The sequence below is a fragment of the Salminus brasiliensis genome, chromosome 19 (assembly GCF_030463535.1).
Source record: "Salminus brasiliensis chromosome 19, fSalBra1.hap2, whole genome shotgun sequence".
NCBI lineage: Eukaryota > Metazoa > Chordata > Actinopteri > Characiformes > Bryconidae > Salminus > Salminus brasiliensis.
In genome coordinates, this window is record NC_132896.1 from 26,340,563 (window position 1) to 26,364,146 (window position 23,584).

A 23,584-nucleotide genomic window follows, 5' to 3' on the forward strand; every position below is an offset into this window, starting at 1 on the left:
GGCAGCAGCAGCAGCACCTGGCAGCACTTGTTACGTGCAGCGCATGTTGCTTCTGTGCATCGCTTTCACTGTTTGCACTACAGCGATGTGCAGGAGATTGGGGATGACGTGTGTTTTTATTGTACGGCTAAAGCTCGTCCCATCTTTGCCTGTGCAGCACCAAGTGTGTGTGTGTGTGTGTGTGTGTGTGTGTGTGTGTGAGAGAGAGAGAGAGAGAGAAGGGGAGGAAGCTGCGTTTCATATCACAGCGTTTTAAGGGCAGTGGGCAGATCTATATAGATCTTGAGGGTGTGTGTGTGTGTGTGTGTGTTTGTGTGTGTGTGTGTGTGTGTGTGTGCCAGATTTGCAGCAGGCTACTGAACAATGTAACACTGAACAATAGTGTAATCATGTGTAATATTGATAACAAGCCTTATTAGTATCTTCTTCTTCTTCATCATCATCATCATCATCATCATCATCATTAGGCGGTTTGTTTTTGGTGGGGGTGCAGAAGGACCTGTATGCCCTGCCTCAGTGTCCACAGATGTGTGAACAAGTATGTAAAAGCAAGTTTTAAGGCAGCCTCCAGGGGGCTTTGTGCCCACTTCTTAGTCCAGAATTATTGCTATCATGTTTTCTCATCACGTGAAAATGAAAATGCAAACGGGTGCACTAAGAGCTCGTTTCCCAGATCCATATTAATCCTAATCTAAGACTTCATCTAAATCGCCAAGCATGGCAGTTTAGTCTGGTGTAGTACTGACAGGGGGTTCTTTGATAAGAGAGAAAGCAGTGTTGGTGCTATAAAGAACCATGTAGTCCACAAAAGGGTTCTTTCCACCAATGAAGAACCCTGTAACTAGGCCCAAATGGTTCTATACAGTCTGTATTTGCTACCGGACTCTTTTTTAGAGTGCAGGCTTCATCTGTGTCTCACAAACCAGCCCTGTCTATCCTTTCATTCATTCCCAGCCTGGTCCAGTGTCAGTAGAGGGACGATGACATTAGCATTGACATTAATTGCAGAGTGAATTCCCACCAAGTCAGACACAGGTAGCTCGCACCGAGAGCGGCTCCTGAAAGTCATCCAGCAGTAATTAGTTTATGCGGCACTAAACATTGTCCTGAAAGGCAGCCTCATTTGGCCTGCGATTCCCCTCCATTCCAAGGGCCGCGGTTGTCTCGCAGCCACATTGTCATTAAAGGAGATTGAGCAGTAAGGACGAAATTGCGGAGGGGAAGGGGGCGAGCCGAGACCAGAAAAATGTGTGCCTCCGAGTTGTCATGGTGATTTTGTGAATAAGCAATTGTTGCCTGTCAAGCTAAAGCATTAAACAGATTCTTCCTTCCATCGCCCGTCCATCCGGACCCTTAGTGCGGCACTTGATAACAGAATGACGCACTCAGGCTGAAACAGAGAAGGCATGTTCACGGTTTTGTGCGGCCTGCTATCTCCTCGGAGTTTGTAGAAGTTGTGCTCATCTGTTGAGGTTAATTGAAATGCTCCTCAAAGTTGCCGTTCACACCCGATTTGTTTGTACTTTTGAAGGCTGGAATGTGTTTATGCAGTGTGATATTAAGCATCTCGTGGAGGATTATGCACGGTTCGGCTTTTGAATTTCCCCTCTTCGCCTTTATTTGTATTCAGACCACGCAGGGCAGTCTTCTTCAAGTCCCCCCACTGATTTAAATCCGTTTTCTCTTCGCACAGGAACACACCCCCACCACCCCAATTCCTGTTGCATTTTTGGAGTTACCAACCCCCTGTCTAGCAGTCTATTCATGTTGAGTAGAATTTGGCTCTTGTCAGTGTGAAGTATTATGGTATGCTTATATTCCATTTTATTACATTTCATGCAGTCACACAAGGCACTGTGAAAGCCTGACATACATTCCTTTAAAAAGCAGCCTCCACAGAAACACGCCAGTCCTCCGTTTCTGTAGGGAAACCATTTTGGTAATAGCATTTCATTCAGGTTTCACCACAGTAAACACCAACCCAAACGACTGAACGCTTTAATTTTTATACCTTATATAAGAGCAGATGCCGTATTCAAGGGATATAATAGCTGAGTGCAGTACAGTGTCAGGGTTGTTGGAACGTTGAACACCTTCACGACGCTGTGGAGGAATTTTGGCCCACTCTTCCTTGCAGAACTGCATCAGCGCAGTGACATGTGTAGGCCTCTGAGCAGGTCCTGCCACAACATTTCAGTAGCGTTTAGGTTGGGACTTTGACTAGACCGCTCCATCACTCCTCCACCGCCATGCTGTTTTGCCCCAGACATTACGGGGCTCATGTTGGCCAGAAAGCTCCACTTTGTTTATCTGTCCAGAACACACTCTTTCTTGGTAAGAGGAGCATTTGTATTCGTCTTTATTGCTAATGGTGTTCATCGCTGACTTTATGATACTTACCTTAGCTGAGGCTAGAAAAGCCTGTGATTCTTACGATGTTATTGGGTTCTGTTGTCTATTTCTGATTGATTTTACACCTTGCTCTTGGAGAGATTTTTGAAAGGTGTCCACTCCTGGAAAGATTGATTATAGTTCCAACCTTTCTCCTTTTGGACAGTTTAGATATAGACTTTTTAGATGCAGTCCCAGTTCCTTTTTCAAACTGATAGACATCCACAGTCTTTTTAAGGTCTTCAGGAAGCTTTCGTCTCTGTGGCATGACTAACCTAACTGAACAACCTGTGTGCTGCCGTGTTTGCTCTGATTTGAAGGCCTAAAGATTGGACAGGGCTTGCCCATTACCTGAAGCCCACCCACACTGGCTACTGACCACTGATCCTAGTGAACTCTTTAGTGTGGTTGTATAATTGGGCAGACAAACACAGTTCTTCAAAAGAACACATTCTTTTACTCGTGGAAACGAGACCCTAAGTCTAAGGCATGGGAACGAGATGATTAAGTTGTGACCACGTCTTAGTAAGGAGAGGGGACAAGATAATGAAGTAATTGCCAAGACAAGATTTTGTTCCCACATTTTATTAAGTTGTGGCCACGACTTAATTATCTTGATTCCATGCCTTAGTTTTATTTATGTAAGATGGTACCAGCGAGGCTAATACCTCATAGTTTCCTACCTAAAGATTGCATAATTGATAGATAGCGCACAAAAGACATGAAATGGTAATTGATATCAATTTATTTTGGTAAATGGTAATTTATATCAAATTTCCAGCCATTTATGACCTTGTAATTCAGAGGATCTAATGCGGAAATGTACACAGGACAGAACATGTGAGGTTTGGAACATTAACATGGACCTCAGGGTGCTTTTCTGATGCTTTTTTGAAAACCCCACTCATGTCTGTTCTAAAGAAATCAAGCCTAGACCAGTGGGATGACGCCAGCCACAGAATGACACTTGAGATCTGTTGTCTATATACGCTTACGAGGAACGTGCTTTTCCTCCGCTCTGTGCTCTCATTGTGGAATTGCTTGTTTATTTTTTTATTACACTTTATGCAGTATAATCAGTATTATGATTAGTGCTCTATTTGCTCCAGTCTGTTGAATGATTTGTTGTATGCCCCTGCATAATTGAGAGACTTAACAAAACATTGCAACACAGTGTATTGCTACGAGGGTATCCAGTTTTTCCAGCGTTTTTTTTTAATGATGCTGCCGGATTAAACCAACAGACTCTTTACTCTTTGTAATTTATAATCTATCAGCTAATAATCTATCATAATTTATCATTAATGTTGAAATATTTCTGACCAGAGGAGGATGGGTCCCCCTTGTGAGTCTTGGTTCCTCCCAAGGTTTCTTCCTTCAGCTCTGCTGTTGCCGTTGGCTTGCTCACTGGGGGTCTTTGATCCATCATGTATTACGTTATTTCTTCTTTCTTCTTTGTCTCTGTCTTTTATTAATCACTAATTATGTAAAGCTGCTTTGTGACGACAACAGTTGTAAAAAGCGCTATACAAATAAATCTGACTTGACTATAAAATTATAAAATTTTAGACTGACATATTAGGTTTTGTAGCCTACATTGAATAACAATGATTTTATAGAGTGTAGTGTGTAGTGTGAACTTCCTTGATCATTTCACATTGCTTTACTAGTATTTTACAGATTCATGAAGGCACTAGGATTTTACTTTTCTGTTCGGCCCAGGACAGTTGTTAGGCTCCTACTTAATGATCAGACCTCTTCTGTGCAGTTCAGTGTTTTCAGCCTGTGTTATTCTGACATATTGATTACATAACTGAGGCTTCAGCCTACCACTTTAAGGCTGATTCAGATCTGTGCTATCATTATTGTGAGTTTAGTGTTATTGCTGTTTGGGCCTGGTTCTGTAAATTGCGAGGAACTACATCTGGATCTGAAGAACCATTAAGGAAGCCAAAAGTCATTCGATGTTTGTGCAGTTTTCTGCAGAACCCCACAGACTCATCAGGAACCCTTTACGAAACCCTTTTTTAAGTGTGTGTTAATCGCAAAGATGGGCCTGAGAGACCTAATTTTCACAGCCCATTATCGTCACTCTATTATTGCCACAAATGCTCTTTTGCTAATGGCACAACATGCTCTCATGATTATCATAGAAAAGCTTACAGAATGGCATACAACCTCTTCAGGGCAACTTCAGAAGAGCGAATTACAAAACCAAGCACATAGTAACAGTAAACCTTCTGCCGCCTTCTTTGTGTGTTGCTTCATGAAAATGATTCATTCACCATTTCATCAATATATTGATCTGTTTTGAATCATGGCAGTGTTGTGAGCATTTACGGTGGTCTTTCACTGTTGCATCAAATCAGCGGACTCTCTCCCTCAGTCACCTTTATTGACCTCTTTGACAGAAATGCATTGGACATATGCCACCTCGTGCCTCAAGGCCGTGTGGAAGATGCTAAATTGTTTACCTCAATGGCTTGGCTGGAATATCTGACATGATGTGAGTGACCCATGGCACTGCAGAAGTCATCTTGAAAGCACTTTTTATGTGAAGTATTCAGTCATGATGGTTAGGCAGCAAATGTGTCTTTTTAAATTATTTATCCACCTTAAGTGAGCAAAATTTTATACATTTAAGTTTGCTCAGGTTTTCTGTTCAATATCAGCCATTTCCCTCAAGTCTTTTTGTATTTGATGTGCCAAAATATGCACAAAGCTATGAGGTAACCTAGCAAGTGTAAGCTCTCCACTAATCAATGAATGCTATTAGCACTTCAGACCGACAGCACATTTATATTTAGCACATTTTACTGCCGCTGCAGTCCTTGGGCTTATTATGTATTTGTTTCATGCATATACATAGGAAAATAAATGCATTAACCATTTAAGTGGGTTAATCATTGCTCTGTATTGCACTACAATGCAGTGGGTTTATATGTAGGTTTACAATGTTGCATTATTGCTGCACTACATTGCACTTTATGACCAAAAACAGTCATAATTCATTTTATAAGAGCAGTTAGCAATTAAGCATTACTGTGCCTTTAAGACTCACATATGTAAAGGAGCTCTGTTCTTAATTGGCTGCCTAATTCAAAAATCAGTCCTGGTTAAAAGAGTGTGAAAGGGCTACAGGAGCACATGTACTACAATTTAAACGATACTGAGAGGATTAGCAAGGCCAAACTGCTGTTGGTTGAGTAGACAGATGTTTGTAAATGTGTTTTGTGATATCCCAAAACAGTACAGTGTTTCTGCAACATATGTTTTAAGCAGCCTCCTCTAAATAGTTTATGAAATGTCATGAAATCAAAATGATAAAACTGTGCAGAAGGCTTTTAATTTGTAGGACAGGGAGAGGAGAGAAGAGGAAAAGGTAGACTAAATTAGCTAAAGTTAAGTTAGATTCACGATATATTGTAAAGCCGCCCGCACACCAGAGTCGCCGTGCCCCGTACAAGATTTTTAAAGCCATATTGAGACTGCAGAAAGCCACAGTAGACCACATGTGAGTTCAAATTTAGGCAGAGAAAGGCAGAAGGCCTTTGGAAAACAAATAAATGCTAAGGCCAATTACCTCAGCTAACGATACTATCTTTGCCCTGTACAGCTTGTATCTTTTAGCTCATAAACAGCCAGTTCACAGTGGGTAAAGGATGTCGTATGTATGAATGGATCTGTGGCCAGTGGTGGCTCAGCGGTTAGAGCACCGGGATATCATTAACAGGGTTGTGGGTTCGATTGTGTGTCTGTACTCACTGCCCCTAACACATGTGTGTGTGTGAGGGTGTGTTCACTACCAGATGGGTTAAATGCGGAGGACACATTTCGCTGTACACTGTACAGTGACAAGTACGTGCACCTTTCATCTGAATAATACTTTACAATGTTGATTTTGCTCCAAAAAATCCAGAAGAAACACTGCAGTATGTTTCAAAATTCTGTAGTTTATTTTCAATATGTGGACTGCATGGATGGAGGGGTGAATGATGAAAAAAGCACTGATATAAAAAGCAAGATATGGGCCCTTTAATATATGCTTGCTACCAATTTCCTGTGCGAAAGATTAGGTTTTTGTGCTCGTATAGTGTTAATTATTATCACACACACACCTAGACACACACCTTGTACGCACCTTCTTACAGGTAGAGCAAGGAGCTGCATGCAAAACGCTGGATTAAAGCTGTTGCTTATTGTTTGTTTCTTAACATTGGCCCCCGCCAGCCTCCTGAGACCTCCTGTCAATTGAAAAGGTCAACAGGGCTAAGGCTGGACTTAACTAGGATATCCACGCTTGTGTGCATGGCAAAAAAATGTGTCCAGGAGCTTTAGATATTTGCTGTAGATAGAAGAGGGAATAAAAATCGCCGCTAAAGGTACTAGCCCATACAGCAAACATGTGTCGGCTGTCTTACTGAGGGGCTAAAGATGAAAGATAATGTGGATAAGCCCAACACATTCACTTTATCCTGTTCTCGAGCCAGATAGCACAGGAAAGCAACAACAGCAATGGAATCTAAATGTTCCGTGACAGCGTTTCCCTGACCTTGTCTCAAAAGATCTCTTATACTCACGTAAGTAAAAGTGGCCCTAAGCCCCTCCGCTTCCCAAAAGGACAAGGCCGCCTTTATCCACACTCCCCTATTTCTGCTCCATTCAGTGGCAGTAGGGGAAAAAAAACCCTGTCTCCTATTTAGTCATATTATGCAAATGAAACTCTTCCACTTTTCATTTGTGCAGCACACATAAGAGGATTGCCAGTACCTTGATAGCTGACAGACCTATCACCACTTCGGCGACATAGTGGAGGGGGCAAGGAAAGAATATATGCAGAGAATTTAACTGCTCGCAAAGAAATCGAAGCACTCTTCTTTGAGTAATCACTCAGTCATATGCACATGCATATTCAGAGCAAGGAGGGGATCATTAGTGGGAATTCGGTCCTTAAGTTGTCGCCACTTAAAATGTAAATGATCTCAAAGACCTCGGGATTTCTAATCGGCCCACACAATGGTCTAGCGCAGCGGCTCCGAGAGCTGACACGGCAAAAAAAACGAGTCGACGCTTTTAAACCAGAGACAAATTAGAGCACATCAAGAGATGCAAAAGGAGGATGCCTATAAGCCTGTCATCTCTGGCAGTGGATATAGAATGATGAATGATGCAACAAAACATCAGCGCTCGTCTGCTCCGAAAGAGGTCTTTGAGTTTACTGTGAGCCGCATCTCTTCAAACGTCGAAACCAGATTAATTTTGACGTGAAGACCACCAACATTCGTACTTTAGCGTCGCAAGGAAGATCACCTGAGGTGGAAGTAATTCATAGGCGTCTGCGTTCTCCGAAGTAGATTCATACCGAGGTTTGTGGAAGACACGCTAAGCAGAGGACGCCTTTTCCAGCATCTCCAGTCAGTCCCAAACGAGCAGAAATATTGGCGACATGTTGGTTGTATATTTCAAAACGTTCAAATCCTGGAGAATATCAATGACATATTATATTTCACCATATTGTTTCGGTGAAGCGCAGCATGCAGCTTTGCAGTGACAGAAAATATTGCCTAGATATAGTTACATTATTATTCTACATAAAAGTCAGACAGTACCAGTTGACTGGAATTTAAATAAAGGGTAGACTGTGACACGCACAAGCACCGAGAGGCTATTTTTTGATTGTTTCATATGTGGAAGAGACAGAGAATAAAAAAAAAAAAGAGAAACAGGCAGAGAAGACGACTGTATTTGCATGAAAGTACAATTTACACAGATACAGAACATTGGGTTACAACAGGCTCAGCTAAAAGGATAGCTCACATAAAAGCCTGATATTTGATGATGTGTTTAGTGGACTACCGAGAAGCAGAATATTCCGGGCCGCTGGCCTACTGCGCTGTATGTGCATTTTACTCATATTTCTGCATTTCAGAACCCCCCAAATGTTGTATGGAAAAGATTAGGAGCACCTGGTCAATAACATTCTGAGGGGAAAATGTGCACCGGGCAGGTTTATAGCACATTTGATGTGTTTTAACATTTTTGTCCTACATGTTAAATTTAGCAAATAAATACATGTTGTTTGAGTCCTATAGAGACACTGGGGTTGTACCCTAGGTAGTGCATGTGTCCAACAGCTCCAGAGACCTAGCCTCTAGGTGCTGAGCTGAGCTGAGTGAATGAGTTGCGTGGGGTACCATCACCGGACTGGTGCCCTGTCTTGGGGGTATTCCTGCCTTGTGCCCAATGATCCCACGTAGGCTCTGGACCTGCCGCGACCATGGAAGAAGCAGATAAAAAGAGGAAAGAATGAGTCTTTTCTCAGACTGTCCAATAGGACGAGCTTGGGCCAGTTTCATTGCTCTTATTGGACTACTATCTTAAAGTTATCTTAAAAAATTTAGAAATGCTGCTTTGTGAAGTCCCCCCCCCCCCCACTAGTTAATACATTTATAGATGTTATAAATATTTATAGAAATATATAATTTATATTTTTATTAATAACATTGGCATCAGCAGATATGCTAATGAAAAATATCATGTCAGCATTGCCCCCAATTCCCATATCTGTGCTTTGGTGGTCAATTCATGAAAAATATATGAAAACCACTGGAATTTTAAATTGGAAAGTGCAAATTTAGTCCAAATTCAGGTGTAATGAAAATTGATGTATCCTTGAACGTTTGGAGTGTTGGTTGCTCCTTTCATCTGCATTTGTTTTCTATTTATTTATCTGATTCATGCGTCCCAATAAGACCTTACGCTAAGAAAAGTGCTTCTTATCTGAGGCACGGACCGGAGAAGAGGAGAGTGAGGATGCCCTGGTCATTGTGCTCTGCAGTCCTTGGGATAAATTAGCGAAGATAAGGCCTGGAGAGACTGCTCCCAGAGGCTATCATTGATCCTTAAGGGCAGGCTTTTAAGAAGCTTAGTAAAAGCTGGTAGCTAGAAGACATGCAGTGGACCACAGCAAATGGGCTGCATTGGAGAGCCCTTCCATCAACTTATATATGGGTCACAATCATCACGGGTCTAATTCCATTCATGGTATTCATCCCTTTGTTAATTTGAGGGGGGGGGGGGTTGAATGGGTCCCCCTGGAGCATACATTTCATTAATACGGCAGAAGAATTGTTAAACAGCGAAGGAGATAATCGGAGAATGGTGGGGATTTTAAAGCTGAGATAAAATATCGTTCAAGGATATTTATTTGTAGTAGTCTGTGGACCTCTTACAGTGTGTGTGTGTGTGTGTGTATTTGTGTGTGTTTTATTTGTGTGCACGTGTGTGTGTGTGTGTTGCACATCAATAATACAGTGGGATTATTCTAAGCAAAGGGCTTTTGCGAATTCGGTTTGGGAATGCAGTACACACACACACAGCACAGGGGAGACAATTAGTAGCTCACTGGTTCCAGACTTTCCCGCCCCTCTCTTCCCTTACTGTCGGATCGGTACTCCAGAGTCCGGTTGTAGTTACGGGTCCGTGCCATTGTTGAAAAATTAACGGCCGAAAGCTGTTAAAGGCTTGTCAGACAAGACTACAAAAAAGTGGGTCAAGACATAACAATCCACGTAAGGTGGCGGACCTCGTCGAGGTGTATCACAGCTGCGGGCGAACCTCATAATGCCAAAAGATTGCAGGTTTAAATAATTCAGCTCTGCAACAGTGCATAGCTGGTTGTGACAGAGAAACGAGACTGAATATGGAAAAATGTATAGAAAGATTAATAAATGCTTTACTTCTACAGGTTATTAAAACAGGAAATGGATCAGTAACATTATGGATTCTGTATAGTTCTTTAAAGTTCCCTGAGGTCCAGCACTGCAGGACTGTATGAAACCACATTGAGATTAGACTGGCAACATGAGTGCATTATTTCAAGAACCAGCTAAAGACATCATTTTTATAAAGTTTATGTTTTGTACATTTTTTTGCTTACTTTTATTATTGCCACTGGTCTATTTTTTCTCTTTTATTGTTGCTGATTTTATAGATGTGTTACTGCTATATCTGTTAGCCTTCATTTTACATTTGTTTATGGCTGAGTGTTAGTTATGATTGAGCTTTCTATGTTATTGTACCACAGGTGAGCTGCCTTTATTGTTTGATTCTATTTCTTTTTATCATTTTAATTTCCTTTTTGGCTTGTAACGCTGTCAGACATTTTAAGCGGCATTTATGTATGGTCATGAACTTGTCACTGTGGAACACAATATATTTTTCTGACTGATAACTGATAAGTCAGACTAGATTAAAACAAGAACCAGCAGTTTAAAAATGACTTTCAAAAACTACACATTATTATCTTCTCTGCACTGCATTAAATCCAATTAACCAAGACTAATTATGCTCTGTTTGGAATGAAGAAATGTGTTACAGAGTAATTTAAAAGGGTGCATGTATTTGTCACTGTACTGTGTACACTGCACAGCGAAATGTATCCTCCACATTTAACCCATCTGTGGTAGTGAACACACACACGTGATCTAGAGGCAGTGAGTACACACACACACACCCAGAGCGGTGGGCAGCCTACTCCAGCGCCCGGGGAGCAGAGAGGGTAAAGGGCCTTGCTCAAGGGCCCAACAGGAGCAGCTTGCCGAGCCCGGGAATCGAACCTACAACGCTGTAATGATAGCCCGGCACTCTAACCGCTGAGCCACAACTGCCCCTTCTAATGACGACAATAAAAAATACTATTGCCCCCTTCAGTCAGATTCAATGGCAAACAATTTTGCAACATAACTACATTTATTAGGAAAAACGGCCAAACCGGGAATGAAACAAGTGATTTTACCTAAAGGTACAGGCAGTTGGACTTAACATCGATCCATCCAAATTACCAAAGAACCAGTGGTCCATGGACATCGATGCGTAGCCAGCAATGTCCAGCTAACTGAGGCTCAAATCACACCTGTTTAGAGGACAAAGCCTCATATTTAAGAGCACGAGTCATGGTCTTAGGAGTGTTTTCGACTGTTTTCAAGCTCATTTAGCAGACCACTTCATCCAGGTTCCTTTCTCTGCCATTTAATCTTGGTAAACTCGCACCTACAGTGGGCTTGTTTTTTCCCCCCACCTCTTTTCAGAGTGTGATTTCACCAAACAGTGTTTTTGCAAATTGCAGCAATCCATTAGTTTCTCTTTAGCTTTGAGCAGTCTGTACAAAGATAGCTCCAATGTTTTACTGCATCTGTTTGTTTTGTACAGTCAGAGAACAATGCAATTTTTCAGTCAGACACATTGCATTGTTCTCATTTTCAGGCAGATTATATCGATAATTTATTTTACTCCAGTTTTTGATACACATTGTGCATTATTAATATTGTGACATGATGGATCATTGACTTCTGGAAAAATCTGGTAAAAATACTGCAATTGTCATACCGTGCAGCCCTAGTCAACATTGTTTATATATAATGTTTAGATACTGGCCCACATTTCACATATCGAAGCATCCTTAGTTGAATGGCTTACAGTGAATGAAAACTAGTAAGGGGCAGTTAGCAAGAGTGTCATCGCTTTCTTTCATAGGTATTCACGTTAGCATTCCTGCTCAAGCTCTTCCTGGGAGGCTGTGAATTAATGAAGTCTCCAGATCGAATCAGCATCACAGACTCTGAATTGGGGGCTGCAGCAGGAACAGAGAGAAAGGACCCCTTGCTTATAGACTTTGCCCTCCCTCTAATACATGGTGACAGTATGTTTAACTTTCCCTCATTCAAGTGGGATGTAGGAGGGAAAGAAGGCTGTTTGTGTTCGGCCAACAATGAGAAAAGCTTTCAATCTTCTTCAATAGGTTAACGAGATACCCACAGGCATCATTAGGGTATGGCAGCTGAAGTCTGCGATGAATCAGCAGAATGAAAGGAAGACAGAGAGACAGTCTGCTACTGCGAAATGAGGAAGGTATGGAAAAAATTCCTAACAAAACGTGATGGATCACAGAAAACATTCATTCAAAGGGTGTTTATGAGATTAACCAGCAATTATATTCACGGATTTTACTCTAAGACACCCTTCCGTCTCCTTTTATGCCTATATATTGTCTTCTTGACATAGCATAGATGTTCTGGAAATGACACCACTGTGAGATTCCCCGTGGCATTATGTGGATTTGGACTGTCCTGCCAAGCCAGAGATTTGTTTTTCGTGCTTTTCATCTGGATAGCTAACGGGTATCTTGGGCTTTGCCTTGACTGGCAAGCCAGTTGTCTTTGTATTGTCTTTTCTCATATCCAGTACTTGTCGAATAGTTTCCCCTGGTCTGCATGGTATATTTGGACTGTATTATAAATATTACACATAATATTGCACACTGTAGGGCTGCACTGCAATAGTGCATACTCAGTATTTGATAACAGTTGCAGCTGTAAGGCAAAAAGATAGCAATTCTATGTGTGTAAGTAAAGGTAATGGTGTTAGTAATGTAACCCCAGACCTGCACTGAAGCAGTGGTGATCAGAGCTGGTATTCTAAAGGACACAATAATACATAGTTGTTTTCCAGAAGCAGTGTTTTCTATGCACTATGCCTTAAACTCGGGCTTCATTAATGCCCCTGGGGGCCCCATGTTTTTGTTCTGAGTAGAATAATCTTGTTCTGAGGGCAAACAGTATACATATACTGAGAATGACCTATGAAAAACTGTTCAATAACTGATCAATATATTTATATATGTCTTTTCCCTCTAGATGTAAATTAGGTTCTAATCTTGGCTACTGTTAATGTAGAGGATACCCTCACCAATTACTAGACTGACACAGTTAGTTATTCTGTATCTGTTTGTTTGTCCATCTATCAGTTCATTCCTCTAACCGGTCATGCCACAGTTCCGTATTCCCTAGGGTTGGGTGATGTAGCGGTAATACAGTACCGAGATATTTAGAAATATTGACCTGTATCTCAAAATGAAGACGTGTTTCAGAATCACAGTGTGTCTAAGGCTCATTTCCCCCATGTGCATTTAAGTTTAGCAACATGCTGAGCTCGATTAAAAAGGAAGAGCAAGCAAGCCTGGATGAAGCAGTCTACTAAATGTGCCTGAAAACACTCCTAAGGCCATTCACTCAAATTTGCGCTTTCGGATATGAGGCTTTATCCTTGAAATGTGTGTGATTTAAGCCTCGGTTAGCTGGAAGATGGCCTGTGCTGTGGTGTTTAGCCTGCTAGCTAACTTCTCTAAGCCTAGATAGCCAGCTACAAGTCCAAACACAGTAGATCCTGTTGCTTCAACACTTGTGGGTATTTCAGCAGTTAGTCAACAGCTTCTCTCTCCTGATTCAGAGCAGGTTAACATTTACGTTTGTTTTCAGATGGTTTAACATTTATTGAAGGATGGATGTGGACAGTGTTCACTTAGTTTGTCACTGTGTGAGAAAACAACCTTTTTGGTTTTGAAATACCGCTGATTGTATGGAAGCAATGTAAACATAGACCCATCTGTGCTGCTTGTGCAATTTACACTACTTCTCTCACTCAAGTATAATACCATATACATATGATTTCAGGCGGTATGACAGTGTGAAAACAGTGGATGCCGCCTAACCCTTGTATTTTCTAGATGGACCCAAAATGCGAGGACCTTCTTTAAAGCATTGTCTCATAAAAGCCAGATACTTTCTAGTAAGTGAGGAACACAATGGTGTAATCAGCACCATCAACAATAGCTCAATTTTCCCCAGCTTTGTTCACGCTATTGTGTTTGGCTGATGTGCTGGACAGAGGGCTGCAAATCAACTGTGCTTTTGAGAGCATTAGGAATATTAGGACAGTTTTGAGATAGACGTGATCAGTGTTTCTTTCATATTGGCTTTACCAGTGTTCAAACTTTGGTGATTGTTACAAACCTTTTACAGGATAAGAAAAAACCCCTGTTAGCTTCCTGTGGAAATCAGTGTAAAAAATGGATTGTATCACAAGCCATTCTGGAACGTTTCTTCTGATCCATTCAACATGAAAATTTGACACAATTTTAAAAAGATTTCAAAACGTTGCCAGATTCACATATTTCAAACAGTGCTAAATGAGGAAATGCAAGGTTTTTCAGTTATTCTGGGCTTTAAATATGGAGTAGTAGAGGTGTTAAACACCCCACAAAGCTGTGGAGCTGGATAAGATATGCACTTATCAAATCTTCCCTCTATTCAAAGCATACTGTCCTAGAAGAAAAATAAGGCAGAAGAAAGACGTGACCAAGCTTCAGATGGGTTTGTGTATGTGAATAAACAAGAGCTCATTTTGTGCTTTTTCATAGGGCTCTGTCTTGGCCAGCGCCTGAGCAAATTATTGCATGTAACTCAAAAATGCCTCTGGTCTTAAGGATGGTGTTCTGTGGCAAGTAGCATCCATCCTCCAGTGAGGTCTATTTATAGCTCAGGCCAGGTTGGCAGTGCTTCACTTTCCCCTTTGAAGAGACTGCTATTACTTCATCAAGCTTAAAGCCCATCTGCGCCCAGAATCTTCCTAAAAACGAACCAACCTTTACAATTAAGAGTATACCCAAGTGACGAAGTTATCTTGCCAGTGTAAAGTGCACATTCTCCAAAAGTACAGGTTCCAGGAAATTAATGAGATTTTAATCTGTCAAATTGAACAGAGCGGAAATGAAAGTGTGGGGATTTTTTCCCCGTTCGTTTTGCACGTCTTGATTTGATTTTTTGAGCAGTCCCTCGAGAGTAAAATAAGGAGTTGTCATTAAGGTGGCCACGATAAGATTGTGTCTGATATCGAAGGAGAGCCATCCATCTCCAAATGGCAACAAAATGGAAGCAGATTGTTCATCTCCTTCAGATCTTCGGATCTTAAAATGGATTCATCTTATATTATTAATATAAATTCTTCGTTCCTATTGTCGTAATGGGTTTCCAGGCTATTATTAGTCAGATATGAGCATGCTGATTGAATTCATAGATTTAAAGGCAAACGGAAAATAAATGATGACATTAGAGAGGGAAAACTTGGAAAACGAATGCGCTAGTGGTGTGTAATGTAATGTCACTGATGGATCTAAATTAACATGGGGAATGAGTTTATGTGGATGCATTGGCACAGCTGCACACACAAAATACATTACTAGCAACCCAACTGGAAGGCACAAGTTTTGCCATAGGAACATCTTGGAGGGAACTTCTCTGCATTGCTACTACATATTTGCTGTGGGAGCAAGGGAGATGAACTGACACAAAGTCTTATTGGTGATACTGTGTACTGTGGTGATATTTTGAGATGGTATGATAATATGAAAAAAGCATTCCCTAAACGCACCATAACAGATATCACCTGAAATGCTGGAATGACCTCAAATTACTGAGTTACTGAGATAAGCATTTTACCTTCACTCATTTTTGATATATTTCCCCTCCCATAGTTTATAGTATGGACGATTGTCACTGATCCACATTTAGTTATGAAATATCACATGTGAGCGTTACCCAGAGCTTTACCTATTAATATGTTAATGCAATTACCATATAATTACCAAATGGCCCTTGCTTTATAGGTTACGTCATTAACATAACTATATATATTTATATTTTATTTTTATTTATTTATTTTTTTCTTTTTTTTTATAAATAAGAATGATTGGAATTGTTTGACAGCAGTGCAATGAATACAATTATGCCCCTTCTCTAGAGGAAATGATGTGAAAAATCTGTACAAGCAGGTTTATTGAGGTCAGTGGATGGTATATTCGTATAGTGTTCCTTATAAATTGCTTGGTGTATAAATGTAAGTTAATTTACTGCAGTTGTTTACTAGTGTCTTGTAATATTACTTCAGTTATCATTTACTGGCTAATTGCCAATGATTTTTTCCATGGATTGTCATTTATCTATTTCCCACTGTTGATTATGATAGGAGGTGTGTGCCCGGGCGTAATTAATGGTAGAATGATACATGTTTAATGCATCACTGTCTAAGCATTTCTGCATTAAACATGATTCTAGCATGAACAACTGGCACATTTCTGATTTTATGGCTGTGTGTTTATAGATGTTGAGTGTTTTGGACGCAGCTTTGTCTCTTAAGCATGCTAAAACTGATTTAAAGCCGTTCCAAGCCCTATTTTTATCCTCTCGGCTGGACGCTGTTAGTCCGGAGCTGCACCACTTCGTTATTAAAGTTTACTTTTTACCCAGGAAATGTTCTGTTTTCCAACATGTCCAGCATTAGGTTTCCTGTTAGGTTTAGGTTTACTTCACGGCTAGCGACGTTATCTGAAAAATTATACAGTTAAACAATCTTTCGGCATCCTACAGCACCCAAAATTGGTAGATGCCGCCTTACCTCAGAATTGGGGTCGCTGCAAAAATAGAGGCCTGGCGTCAGACCCTTAAGACGTGTGTGGTGATGAATTAGTAGTTCTGGGTCAGTGTCACAGTGGTCGGGTGAAGGAGACAAGGAAATGGAGTCATTATAGGAAAGTCCCAAGCCTCTGTCTGTCTGGCACAGAAACAGAGTGTGTGTGTGTGTGTGTGTGTGCGTCTGTATGCGCATGCGTGAGCAGGAAGGAGAATGTGTACATTATGATTATGTTTGAGAAGTCAGCCGAACAGCAGCTTGGATATGCTACAACATATCCTCTAATCCTCTCTGCGAAAAACCAGCACAATCAATCGTGTTTAATCTTTACTTTTGTTGGAGATTTGTTTAATTTATACTGCCTGGCAACAAAAAGGATCAGCCATCCTATTGTGTAAAAGATAAAAAAACACTTTCAGCCGCAGATATATTATAAGCACACATCTCATTTTGAGTCTGCGGCCTCATCGACAAGGCACATAACTTTTAACAAGTGGATCTATATCCCCCGAAAAAAGAAAAACGACGGTGGAATATTAATTAACCAGACCATGACAGCTACGGGAGACCATTAAGCCATTCCTTTTAAATACTCCTCTTCCACTTCTGCCTCCTCAGCTAACAGAGGGACTCCTTAAAGCCACCTGTGAAAATTTGAGGGTGCCTAAGTAGTGGTGTTTTCAAAGCCGTAATGGTAGTGGGCAGCTCGCTTCTGAAGAGTGAAATAGCAGGCTAGAGGAAGTACTCCGGAGCGGGGGGATCGGGCGAGAGGATAAGAGGGAGGAGAAGGAAGAAGGAAGATTGAAAAAAGGAACATGGGGCGATGGGGCCAGGCAGAAGACAGCTAAGCTAGGATTAGCCTCCTGACATGTGCAAGCAGGTGATAAAGTGGCACGGCCGAGGCCGGACGCCTGGAGTCCCACCCTCTCCAAATCTACAAGCCTCATGGTAATGTCTGCGAATAAATCAAGCCAAATCAAATACGGCTATGCCGACGTATTAATGATATCAGTGTCTAACCCCGGGACCCTGTGACGCTTAACAGAAGCTCACGGATAAGCTTCACCGCATGCACACACACCTGCACACATGTGAGAGCACACAGATGCACAGAAAAGGTCACGTTCCCAAAAATATCGACCTCAGCAACGATGTGTTTGTCCGAGAAACATCACCCAGGCAGCATGCTGACTCTCTGTAATTGGTAATAATTTGAGAGGGTTGTGTCATACGCGTCCTCCAGTAGAAAGTGTGAGTCATAATAAACGACTCTGCATTTTTTGACACCCTCATTGTCTATTCTCTTTGGTCCGCATCAGTCTCATCCCAGTTTTACTTCACATATTTTGCAGTAAAAATCAACAGGAGGTTTTGATCTGGTGGAAAACTGACAACCAGCAAATGTGTTCCTGCTTCCCCTCATTAGAAATACTTTAAAGAACTTGCTGAAAACTTGGTGTCTGCTGGTTAAATCTATATTCACTTGCTAAAAAACAAACATTTGTCATGAGGCATGCTTAATTCACTGCTTATTTGTGTGGAAGAAAGAAAGCATATATAGATTGCTCAGCCTTGAATAGGTTTCAACTTATTCATTCTGTTTTATGTTGGTTTTTACATCAACATAATGTTTTCTAATTCTAAATGCATATTTAATTTTCTGTTTATCATTTCGCTGGCAGCTGTTAAATTGCATTTGTCCAAAAATGAGATCTTCCTTCGTATATCTATATATCTGGTGTGTGTATAGCTGTAGACCACGACTGTGTTCTGTCATTACTATAATGTTTAATCAGATTTCTGTTTTGTATGGCATTATAATGTAAGCAAATGATTGCAGGATCGCTAACAGGGCTGTTTTGATATATATGCATGAGGCCGAGAGCTGCAGAATTGCAAATCCAGTCTCAGAATTTTGAGAATGTCTAGTTCTGTAGAAATGTTGTGATAAGTAAGTATGCTTTCACAGTCACTTTGTAATAATGTCACATACTAAAGACTTACCCAGGCTTCTTCCATTCCAGTCTAACACAGTTTCATAACCTTTATGCTCAAACACACATGATTTAACTAGGGTTTAACTGATTTAACTAATAAAAGTTTACAATTTATCAAGATTTGATCAAATATAATCGTATTGCGCACCAATACGATTATATTTGATCAAATCTTGATAAATTGTAAACTTTTATTAGTATATCATCGATGTCATCAGTACTTGAGGTGTTTTCACATTTATAGAATATACAAGGCCAAACCCAGGACTGATTATGGGCTTATTTAGGGGAAGGGCTCATCATCGTATCTATGCTTTTACATAGAAGATTTACATATGAACAATGGATTGATTTCATCACCTTCCTGCACAGATTGTTGCAAAATACTAGCCTAGGTTTATCCGTTTCTTAATTTTCCTTGAATAGAAACACACAGGAGGTGAAGAACAGCACTGGCCATGGCCTTTCATCATGCAGGAATGGCTGCAAACAAGGAGCTGTTGTCGTAAGAGAAGGTTTTTAGCCATGCAGTCGATAAGTTGAAGCAGTTACGTGAAAAATGAAACAATCAGGAAACCCCACATGCGGAACCAGGAACGGATAGCTTCCAAACCTGCAGCGGACTGCGCTAGAGTATGCTTGAAGCGAACCCCAGACCGCTGATTTCAGAAAGACCAGAAATCTGTTTTCTGAACCGCTGCCAGGCTGGAAAACAACTTTCACACTTGCCCAAACGTACCAGACTCGCAGAACAAGCGGACCTGGGTGCGAAAACCCCGGGTCTCAGGAGTCTCTTTTGTGTCACTTTATTACTTTCTGTTCTGAAGTGGGGTATTGGAAAAAGGTGCTGTGAATATCGACTCAGGTTTCTCTGTGTTATTAGCAGCTTCTCAGTGCGCTGAGAAAACACTGTCACCACATCAACATCATCAACATTTCACTTAGCAAAATATAGGAGATGGGCCTCTTTATAAATGCCTCCCATAATCAATATAATTTGTGATCAGAGTTAAAACCTGACCATTGATATGAAGAAAATGTGCAGCAGGTAGGCAGCAGTAGCTTTCCTCAATATAAACCTGTGTCTTTACTAAGGCTGACATATGATAACAGTATCATATTCATATCAGCAGATAATTCTCATATCACTGCATCTTTAAAGCTCATTTATCTTCCTGTATGTACCAAATTAATGCGTTTGTTTTAAACGTTGTCCAACTGCCCACATACTTCTGTGTGTCTTTTTTTTACGCTGGCATGGATGTAAAGCAATACATACACTAGAGGGCACTTTGGGGTCAAAGGTTTTTGACAAACTTTATTATTTAAGTCTTATTTTCTGTAAGGGTCACTGCCTTATCACGTCCCTGTTGCAGTGGTCATGTTTGGCTTGAACTACTGGCTACACTGCCCCCACTATTCCCAGTGGTACTGCTTGATTCTGTCCATATCCGTAAGCTTTCAGAGAATGTGCACAAATACGGACGAAATGAACACTAAGCATAAACAAGTCTTAAGTCTTTATCACAACTAAAATATTAAAATACTGAACAAATATTCTTTTATTAAACACATTTTCTAAAAAATGCAGTGAAACATGCTCTGAGGTTCCATTTCCACCATAAGTAATTCGCCCCGGATCTAATTCTCAACATTTTGGTTCAAACGGGTTAACGATCAAGTTTTGTACATGCCTGCTTTGCACTTTTACAACAGCACATTTCTTTTAGTAATGCAGGGTTATGCCAGCATGGGTTTCAGGATTGTGTGTGAAGCTTTTTTCCCAAAGAGCACTGGTGCTTCTGACCGGTGCTTCTTATTTGAATTCTCTGTTCCGCTTTAAACAGTGCAGCTGTTACATTCTGGCTGCAGCACAGTATTACGAATAAGGAGCTTCTGCACTATTTAAGGTGGAACGGGAAATTTATATAAGAAGCCAGTTTCAGTTGTGTCAGGGTCTGTGAGTCTTACATGCACTCTTACAAATATACAGCCTATAACACACAGATATACAAATCAGAAACTCCTTCTTGAAATTTTCAAAATGTTTAAAAGCTTTTTTTATTAACAGAATACCTTTAATGGCAAGAGAGTGGCTTGGGATCATTGTTAACAGTTCAGCAAAGCTTAGAATACAACAAAAGTTATGTATCATATGCTGTTTAACCCCTTAACACTCTTATTACACACTAAGGTGTATTATTCAGTAACTACAGTGATTTCTGTACAAACTGGTGGGCCAATTTTAGGTTATTCTTTGGCTATCCATAGGCTTTTTAAGGGGTAAAAGGGACGATTTTGGGAGATACGCATAATATGTGCCCTCGTTTAGTTAGTTAGCTTTTATAATATTCTGGAAGAATGAATGCATGTGTAAGACACTGTGCAAGCTGATACTATTTTCTTTAGAACATAATGCGTTTATTGTGTGTTAATCAGAAGTTTGACTTGAAAATATTAAATAATAATATGATATATTATTAAATATCAATTATAAAATGTAATATCATGAAGTTGGTTAATTTGGGGGTTTAAATACTGTCAATGCAACTGAATGAAGATTCGCTTGGAAGATGAAAGAGTCGGCTCTTATCGGTGAGCAGAGTAGATTGATCACTGCTCAACTGCTCAACTCTGAAAAGAGTTGAAGTCATTAGCTGTGCTGCTTTCCGCTGCATTTACCTTAGTTTTAAGTTCTCAATGCAATCAAATTAAACTCTCCATTCGGATATGTGTTTTTGTGGCCTGTTTAAATGTCAGTGTGCAAATTCAACATACTTGGCTTTAATTTGATGGGACTGTGTTTGCTGCCGATACACAGCTGAACTTGGATTCTGCGACGAAACAAGCATGGTGAAACGCACTACCCATTATATTTAGGCCTCACACACATGCTTGCTTTTGTATGCAGAAAAATGCAGACCCCTTGCCATAGATTTCAATGAGAAAGATGCTGTGATAGACAGCAGACACCAGCGCATAGCAATGCATCAAAATTACGCTCCATTGACTGTCAAAAAACTTTGCCAGAGTTTAGCTTTTGACGGAGCCTACACCGATGTACCCATGCGTCAACCAATAGGAGACGATGTGTACCAGGGCTTCAGTCAGTCACAGAGATTTTAAACTAAATGGGGGAGAAAGTAATTGCTGCTGTCATCCAGAGCTGCACAAACCAGCTATAAGACATAGCAGGACATCAACTGGCTTGATTAAAAACTCACACATGTCTTTTTTGCTGCCTTTGAAGAACAGATCAGCAACCGCTCACAGTTTTTGCTTATGAGCTTTCATGTTTGAATGAGTTTCCTGCTCGCATCGATCTCCACCCACAAACACGCCCACAACAAATGAGGAGAAGCCAGGAGACTGCAGCAAAGACAAAACTAGCAGTTTTGTCTTCAAACAGCAGATCTTTACTAAGCCAGGAGATTGGACAGCTGTGCACGTTTGTTATTTAGCAGGTTAGTTAGGTGTCTTGTGACTCATCTTGTAGGCTCTTCTTTTCGTGTCCCAAATAGTGGCCAGTGTTTCCGCTACATATATTTTGCACTGCTGCTTCAGAATTTTATGAAATGTCATGAAATCGCAATTACAATTACACTCTGCAGGGGGCTTTTGATTTGAAACGACAGATACAGAAGTGGAGACGTGATGATGCCCCAGTCAGTCTTTGTATATATATATGCACAAGAAGAAGAGAGAGAAATAATTTTTAATAATTGGCCTTATTTTTACCCTTTTTCTCCCAATTTGGTACTGCCAATTAACCCACCCCTTCATAACCCCCCACTAGCACTAGCAGTGCTCCCAACACTAGGAGCGTATGGACATAACACATGTCTCCACCAATACATGCCAATCCATCCAATGCTCTTTTCAAATGCTTGGAAGAAAGCGCTTCCCAATATCGCTTTAAGAGGGATGAGGGGAGAGAGCGCTATCCATTCACCCTGAAAGAGCTCAAGCAGTTGTATCCTCTCTGACTCCAGATGCTGATGGCAAAGTGGCATGGTTCGAGATCTGGTGATTCCCAGGTCCACATAATGCATTAGACCGCTGAGCCACATCTGAGCCTGAACCTTTGCAATTTAACATAAAGCCCATCATACACTGGTGCCGGCATCGCGGTGCATGCCACAGCACGCCATGCAGCATTTTGACAGCACTACATTACATTAACGCCTCATTGCGACCACAGAAAGCCACAGTAGATCACATATGACTTAAAATGTAGGTAGAAAAAGGCAAGCAGTCTTTAAATAACCAAACAAATGCTAAGGCTAGGTTACCTTTGCTAATGCTACTATCCACTAGTAGCCCCTGTGCAACTCATGCAAATCTTTCAGTTCGAAAACAAAAGATGAGAGATGACATAAGTATGAATAGATCTGAATACTTTACAAAGTTTGTTTTGCAGTCTAGTTTTACTGTATTTCACACTGTATTATGTGATATTTCCTTGCTGGTGTGAGTCTGAAAAATAATCCTTAAGGAAACACTGATGGCTTTCTGTTTTTCCAGTGGCATCGCTACAAAAAAAAATCTGCTCAGTTTAAATCATGCATAATGAAGTGGTTGATTACTCAGGTCAGAATTTGTTCCCTGCACTGGTAAACGATCAAAAAAACTAATTGCATTATTACAAAACGAGGAGCAAATAGGGGCATTTTGCTCACACTGAAGAATCTCTGACTTTGATGTTTCCACTGTATCATAAGCAGCATGCAGTCCAACTCTAACATGATCTTGTGTCTGGCACTAGATACAGTTTCTGTTTTCTTGTACAGAACAGAACTACTGTTAGACATGTCTTGATGTATAAAGACTGCATAGCTGGATCAACGGAAACACACACAACTGCTGCCCAGGGCTACAGTCAAAGACTAGAC

General features: G+C 40.7%; 1 protein-coding gene across 3 annotated transcripts in view; it reads left to right on the forward strand.

The window, feature by feature from the left end:
- nlgn3a (neuroligin 3a) overlaps positions 1-23,584 on the forward strand; it is a 198,791-nt gene that overhangs the window by 865 nt on the left and 174,342 nt on the right. The window lies entirely within an intron of this gene.